At 39.4% G+C, this 7,500-nt stretch overlaps 2 protein-coding genes across 2 annotated transcripts in view; one reads left to right on the top strand and one right to left on the bottom strand.

The window, feature by feature from the left end:
* Window positions 1–771, bottom strand: part of LOC126984079 (doublecortin domain-containing protein 2-like) — a 40,430-nt gene extending 39,659 nt beyond the window's left edge. Inside the window, exon 1 of the mRNA XM_050837479.1 lies at window positions 1–771. This exon is cut by the window's left edge and continues 359 nt beyond it. The gene's annotated coding sequence lies outside the window, so the exon portion shown is untranslated.
* LOC126984078 (venom carboxylesterase-6-like) overlaps window positions 1–7,500 on the top strand; it is an 88,732-nt gene that overhangs the window by 55,686 nt on the left and 25,546 nt on the right. The gene's annotated exons all lie outside the window — the stretch shown is intronic.

Consider the following 7,500-nt stretch of genomic DNA (forward strand, 5'->3'; position numbering starts at 1 on the left):
TCCTGCAAGCACTGTTCAGAACGCTTTTCCCTCCCTTGTTAACATTGCCAGCTTGTCGTGTGTCTCGTAGTGGCACTTTTTAAAACACTCTTTCATCTTGTAAGTCTTGTGAACCTGTGATAATCTATAGTAGACGCTTTTTTTTCACTTGTTATTCCTGTATGCTTGTATATTTAATAGTGGTAAGCTTTAGTATGCGTTTTCTTTGCGAGTAGGTGGTGTAAGCTTGTAGACTTAATAAAAGGATATTTCTCTAGCATGTAACTCTATAGCACTTTGTAGTAATATACTGTAGGACACTTTTTTTTCTGCTTGTCAATTTTGTATCCTGGTGAACTGTATTGTGGCCCTCATACGATTGTTTTCTGTCTCCCTTGCACAACGTCAATGAACGCTTGTAAACTGTAATGCTACTCTGTTGGTCGCTTCATTCTCGCACTTGTAAACTTTTAAACTCTACTCGTACTCTGGTCCTTTTGCGATGACTTTTTTCTCCCTTGTAAATCCTCAGCGAAAAAGCTTGTAAACACTCTCATGACACTTTGCAGAACGGTTCTCTCTCGCTTGTAAACATCGTAAGTCCTGTAAACTCCACTCTGTCCTTCTTCTAGTGACTTTCTTCTCACTTGTAAACCTTCAACGAAAGCTTGTAAACACTCTCATGACACTTTGCAGAACGGTTCTCTCTCGCTTGTAAACATCGAAGGTCTTGTAAACTCCACTCTGTCCTTCTAGTGGACTTTCTTCTCACTTGCAAACCCTCAATAAAACCTTGTAAACACCATCACGGCACTATATAGAGCGGTTCTCTCTCACAGGTAAACATCGGAAGTCTTGTAAGCTCCACTGTGGCTCTCTTCCGGCGGCTTTCTCCTCCCTTGTAAACATTAAAACACACGGCAAACTTTCCTCAACAACCCTATTGTGGCCGTGTGTTGACTCTGCCACTCTCGCACGCGACTCTCCCACTCTCCCACTCTCCCAGCCGGCCGCGGACCCAAACCATTGACAGGCACTAGCACAGACACGCACTCCCCCTCTCCCTTCCTCTCCCTCTGCCCTCCCTCAACTCCGTCTCAGTACACCTTCCACGTTGCCTGGCATTCCCTCCCTTTCCCCTCCCTTCCCCACCTCCTCCTCTTCCTCCTCCCTGCCTCGCTCTCCCTGCATTCACCTCTCTGTCTCTTCCTTCCCTTTTTATTCCTCTCCCTTCTTCTTCCTCCGCTTCTTATCCCTCTCTTTACTACCTCCTCCCTTTCCTATTCCCCTTTCTGCCTCTTCCTTCTTTTCTTCCTCCCTACCATGCCTCTCTCCGCCTTGTTCTCTCCCCTATTCTTCTCCCTCCCTTTTTGCAACCCCTCTACCTTCTCTCCCTCCCTCCCTCTCTCCCTTTCGACCTTCCCTTCATGATATTCTCTTCTTTATTGTCTCCCCCTCCCTCCCTCCTTTCCGACCTTTCCTCTGTTATTTTCCTCCACCTTGTCTCTCTGTCCTCTCTCTCCATCTTCCCTCTCCGTTATTTTCTTTCCTCGCCTATATTTGATTTTATATTTCATTTTTTATCTATACCTTTAACATTGTTTATTTCCATTTCCCTGTGCATTCCTTTTTCCTCTCCCTTTCTCTCTCCTTCTTCTTATAATTATTCTTCCTTCCAACCTTCCTGCACCCTCCATAATTTCTCCCTTCTTCATATTCCATTCCCTCTTTCGTTTCCTCCCTCCCTCCTTTCCTCCCTACTTCTTCATTCCTCTCTTCCCTTGTACATTAATTCCTTCCTACTCCCTTTCTTTCTCCTTCTCCTTCTAATTATACTTCCTTCCAACCTTCCTGCACCCTCCCTATTTTCTCCCTTCCTCATATTCCATTCCCTCTTTCGTTTCCTCCCTCCTTCCTTTCCTCCCTTCTTCTTTACTCCTCCCTCCAAGCTTAACCTTTTCCTTAACCTTCTCCCTTCTTCCCCTCTCCTCGTCATTCTGTTCTTTCTCCTCCCAATTCTCTTTTTTGACCTCCCCTTCCCCTTTCTTCCCTGTCCGTCACCTCCCCTCGCCCTCCTCCTCCTCCTCCTCCTCCTCCTCCACCATCCTAATTCTCTTTCATCTCTTATTATCCGCCTGTTATTACCCTCCTTTGTTCTCCATCTTCCCTCATTCCCTTCTTTTCTTGCAAATGATTTCTTATTTCGTCGTTACTTTTAATTTCCGCATTATATCTTTTACGTCTCTCTCTTCCCTCTCCCTCTCTCTCTCTTCCTTAATTATCTTCTTTTGTTGTTGTTATTGTTTTCGTATTTTTCACTGGTTTAATCTTATCCTTTGCTTCTCTATCTGTCTCTGTCTCTTTTCTCTCCCTCTCTACTTTATCTTCTTCGTTGTTTTCGTTTATCTTTTTCAATGCTTTAAATATATCCTTCAGTCGTTAAATTTGGCCTTTCCTCCACTGTTGATGTCCTTCTCTCGTTTCAAGTTTCCTTTTCTTCACTGTTTATATGTCTTTTCCTTGTTATGTATGTCCCTTCTTTCATCGTCTTTATCTTTCCCCTCTAGATATGTCCGTTTCTTCTGCTAATGTCCTTTTTTTTTGTAAACTAATGTCCTTTTTCTTGTTAACTAATGTCCTTTTTCTTGTTAACTAATGTCCTTTTATTGTTAACTAATGTCCTTTTTCTTGTTAACTAATGTCCTCTTCTTGTTAAATAATGTCCTTTTTCTTGCTAACTAATGTCCTTTTTCTTGTTAACTTATGTCCTTTTTCTTGTTAACTAATGTCCTTTTCTTGTTAACTAATGTCCTTTTTCTTGTTAACTAATGTCCTTTTTCTTGTTAACTAATGTCCTTTTATTGTTAACTAATGTCCTTTTTCTTGTTAACTAATGTCCTTTTTCTTGTTAACTAATGTCCTTTTTCTTGTTAACTAATGTCCTTTTTCTTGTTAACTAATGTCCTTTTTCTTGTTAACTAATGTCCTTTTCTTGTTAACTAATGTCCTTTTTCTTGTTAACTAATGTCCTTTTTCTTGTTAACTAATGTCCTTTTCTTGTTAACTAATGTCCTTTTCTTGTTAACTAATGTCCTTTTCTTGTTAACTAATGTCCTTTTTCTTGTTAACTAATGTCCTTTTTCTTGTTAACTAATGTCCTTTTTCTTGTTAACTAATGTCCTTTTTCTTGTTAACTAATGTCCTTTTTCTTGTTAACTAATGTCCTTTTCTTGTTAACTAATGTCCTTTTCTTGTTAACTAATGTCCTTTTCTTGTTAACTAATGTCCTTTTCTTGTTAACTAATGTCCTTTTCTTGTTAACTAATGTCCTTTTTCTTGTTAACTAATGTCCTTTTCTTGTTAACTAATGTCCTTTTTCTTGTTAACTAATGTCCTTTTCTTGTTAACTAATGTCCTTTTCTTGTTAAATAATGTCCTTTTCTTGTTAACTAATGTCCTTTTCTTGTTAACTAATGTCCTTTTCTTGTTAACTAATGTCCTTTTTCTTGTTAACTAATGTCCTTTTCTTGTTAACTAATGTCCTTTTCTTGTTAACTAATGTCCTTTTCTTGTTAAATAATGTCCTTTTTCTTGTTAACTAATGTCCTTTTCTTGTTAACTAATGTCCTTTTCTTGTTAACTAGTGTCCTTTTCTTGTTAACTAATGTCCTTTTCTTGTTAACTAATGTCCTTTTCTTGTTAACTAATGTCCTTTTCTTGTTAACTAGTGTCCTTTTCTTGTTAACTAATGTCCTTTTCTTGTTAACTAATGTCCTTTTCTTGTTAACTAATGTCCTTTTCTTGTTAACTAATGTCCTTTTCTTGCTAACTATCATTTTCTTGTTAACTAATGTCCTTTTCTTGCTAACTATCATTTTCTTGTTAACTAATGTCCTTTTTCTTGTTAACTATCATTTTCTTGTTAACTAATGTAATTTTCTTGTTAACTAATGTCCTTTTTCTTGTTAACTATCATTTTCTTGTTAACTAATGTCCTTTTTCTTGTTAACTATCATTTTCTGTCCTTTTTCTTGTTAACTACTGTCCTTTTCAAACTCTTCAGACGTCCTTTCCTCTTCTATGTTCTTTCCTTCACCGTCTATGTCCCTTCCTCGCCATCATTCTCCACCTTCTCTATTATAATCATGTACCTTCTTTTCCTCACTTCGCTTCTCAGTTTTAGCCCCCGGACAATCTTCCTCTCCTATTCGGCTTCTTCAAAACGAAATGCAACACCCTTAATGAGCGCGCGGATAATTCTTCCCCTTTTTTTGCGACGCTTTTCTGTTCAAGTTGTAAAGAAAAATGTGCTCGTGTTGAGTTAAATGAAGCTAGTTATGAGGAGAGAGGGAGAGTGAGGGAGAGAGTGAAGGGAAGGAGGAGGTGGCTTGACTCTTGAAAGGAATGGGGAAAGGATGGAGAGAAGGAAAGAGAAGAGAAGAGAAGAGAAGAGAAGAGAAGAGAAGAGAAGAGAAGAGAAGAGAAGAGAGGAGAAGGCAGGATAATGAATGTAAGGAATGTGAAGATCTGAGGAAGCGAGAAAGAGAAGAGAAAGAATGGAATGACAGGACGGTAAAGGAGAAGGAGAAAACGGAGAGAGAGGAAAAGATAGAAAAATAAAAAGAGAAAGAAAACAGCTAGAAAGAAGGAAAATAAGTGGAATAGAAGAGGAAGGAAGGTAAGGAAAAGAGGCAAGGAGGAAAGAGAGAAGGAAAGAAATGAAAGATATGGAAGAGAGAAATGGAAGAAGGGGAAAAGGAAAAGAAGAAGAGGAAGAAAGGGAAAGTAGAAAAAAAGAAGAGGGAAGGAAACGAATGACGGGAGCTAGAAAGGGAAGGAAGGGGGAGGTGGAGGGGTGAGGAAGTGGAGGAAAGGAGAGACGGGTGGAGAGGAAGGGGCGGGCTAGTAACACCTGTAAACAGTGACACCTGGCCCATTATCGATCCGTTGGCAGGTGACGTCAGGTGTGTGTGTGTGTGTGTGTGTGTGTGTGTGTGTGTGTGTGTGTGTGTGTGTGTATTGACTAGCCTCTAATATTTGCCTAAACCTTGGCTCATATATTAAATGTCTCGTTAGAGTTTCCTAATGTAAGGTGTTAAATAGATAGACAGATGGTTAGATGGATAAATCGATAGAGGAATAGACATAAATCAGATAGACAAGAATAGATGGATTGTTAAAAAGAAAAAGGTAAAAACAGAAGACTACGACCGCTTTAGTAACTTCACTTATAAAAAAATGCACTTAGAAATGTCAAAAATATTTCATATACAAACTCAAAATCAATTCAAATGCAATATACATCTACAAACTATTCCTGAAACCTACCAATATGTTTAGTTAAGTCTTTCTCTCTCTCTCTCTCTCTCTCTCTCTCTCTCTCTCTCTCTCTCTCTCTCTCTCTCTCTCTCTCTCTCTCTCTCTCTCTCTCTCTCTCTCTCTCTCTCTCTCTCTCTCTCTCTCTCTCTCTCTCTCTCTCTCTCTCTCTCTCTCTCTCTCTCTCTCTCTCTCTCTCTCTCTCTCTCTCTCTCTCTCTCTCTTTTTCTATTTTTATTCAGTTTTCCCTTGTTTTGCACAGTTTTCAAGTTTATTCAAAAAGAGTTCATATTTTTCTACCTCACTTTCTTTCTATATAACAAAAACCGAGAGTAAAATGTTTGCGCCACTCACCTTTTGGTGGATATATTTTTGAGAGGAAAATATGACACGGAAACTGAGCCTTTTTTGTGCCAGATATACTGTTCTCTCTCTCTCTCTCTCTCTCTCTCTCTCTCTCTCTCTCTCTCTCTCTCTCTCTCTCTCTCTCTCTCTCTCTCTCTCTCTCTCTCTCTCTCTCTCTCTCTCTCTCTCTCTCTCTCTCTCTCTCTCTCTCTCTCTCTCTCTCTCTCTCTCTCTCTCTCTCTCTCTCTCTCTCTCTCTCTCTCTCTCTCTCTCTCTCTCTCTCTCTCTCTCTCTCTCTCGTTCTCTCTTTCACTAAATACTTTCTTCTATATCCAAACTATTCCGGTACAACACTACACCACACCACACCACACCACACCACACTACACCACACTACACCACACTACACCACACCACACCACACCACACCACAATGCCTTTACAAGCTCTATTCGGCAACACTCTAGCACACATAACCTCAACATCAAGGGAATTGGACCAAGCCACTTCGGGCCCCAAATCTGATTTTTCTAATTGGTAGTTCCTTGTTACCTTGGTTGGGGCTGCCATTTTCGAGCCTTTTCCTTCCTTGCTTTGTTGAACTTTACTCTTGTTTCATCTTACCCTTTATTATCATCGAACGTTCCCTTTAACCTTTTCTTACCTTATTTTATACCTTCTTTATTAATCCTCAATGCTACTTTATCTTCCCTCATATGTACCTTCCTTTATCTTACCTATCCCTTACTCTCCTTTCCACTTTCTTTTACCTTGTTTCATACTTTCTTTGTTAAGCTCCGAGGCTACGTTATAGTTCCTCTCTTGTACCTTCTTTTACCTTATCTATCCCTGACTTTCCTTTTCACCTCCTATGTTAATCTCCAATACTACTTTATCTTCCCTTACCTGTACCTTCCTTTACCTTGCCTATTGCTTACTTTCCTTTTCACCTTGTCTAATCTTATACCTTTGTTAATCTCCGAGGCTACGTTATCTTTCCTTTCTTGTACCTTCATTTACCTTATATATCCCTTACTTTCCTTTTCACCCTCTCCTACCTTATTTTTTTACCTTTGTTAACCTCCAAGACTGCGTTATCATCCCTGACCTATACCATCCAATTTCCTTCACGTCTACCTTCTCCTACCTTACATTTTACCTTCCTCTTACTTGCTCTTATCGAACCTTTTACTTCTGTTTAACCCCAAGCCTTTTTTTTATCTTCATTTACGTTTTTACTTTCCTCTTAGTATCTTGTTATCTTCTTTCATCGTATGTTTCACCTTCGTATAGCGTCACACCTATCTCCTCTCACCTTTAAAATATCACAAACTACAGCCTATGAAAATTGTTTTAGCGTTCAAAACAGCGCTCTGTATTAATGAAACAATGCCAGTAATCCACTTCATCAGTATTAAATGACTCCAATACCGCACCACTATCCATAATAGCTTTTCAACGTCACTCCCTCACCGCCCAAACAACACACACACACATACACCTACACATACAGGAATAGCGAACGGGGGATAGAAATCAACTTCACTCAACTTCAATTCAGCTTCTCTTCAACTTCAACTTCACTTCAACTTCAACTTCACTTCATTTCACTCCAACTTCAACTTCAATTTCACTTCCACTTCACTTCAACTTCACTTCAACTTCAACTTCACTTCAACTTCACTTCAGCTTCACTTCAACTTCACTTCAACTTCAACTTCACTTTAACTTCAACTTCAACATCACTTCACTTCAACTTCAACTTCAACTTCGTCAACTTCAACATCACTCCCTCATCACCCGAATAACACCTACACACACCTACACACACACACACACACGCACACAGCAGTAACGAAC

Source organism: Eriocheir sinensis, chromosome 55 (genome assembly GCF_024679095.1).
Source record: "Eriocheir sinensis breed Jianghai 21 chromosome 55, ASM2467909v1, whole genome shotgun sequence".
NCBI lineage: Eukaryota > Metazoa > Arthropoda > Malacostraca > Decapoda > Varunidae > Eriocheir > Eriocheir sinensis.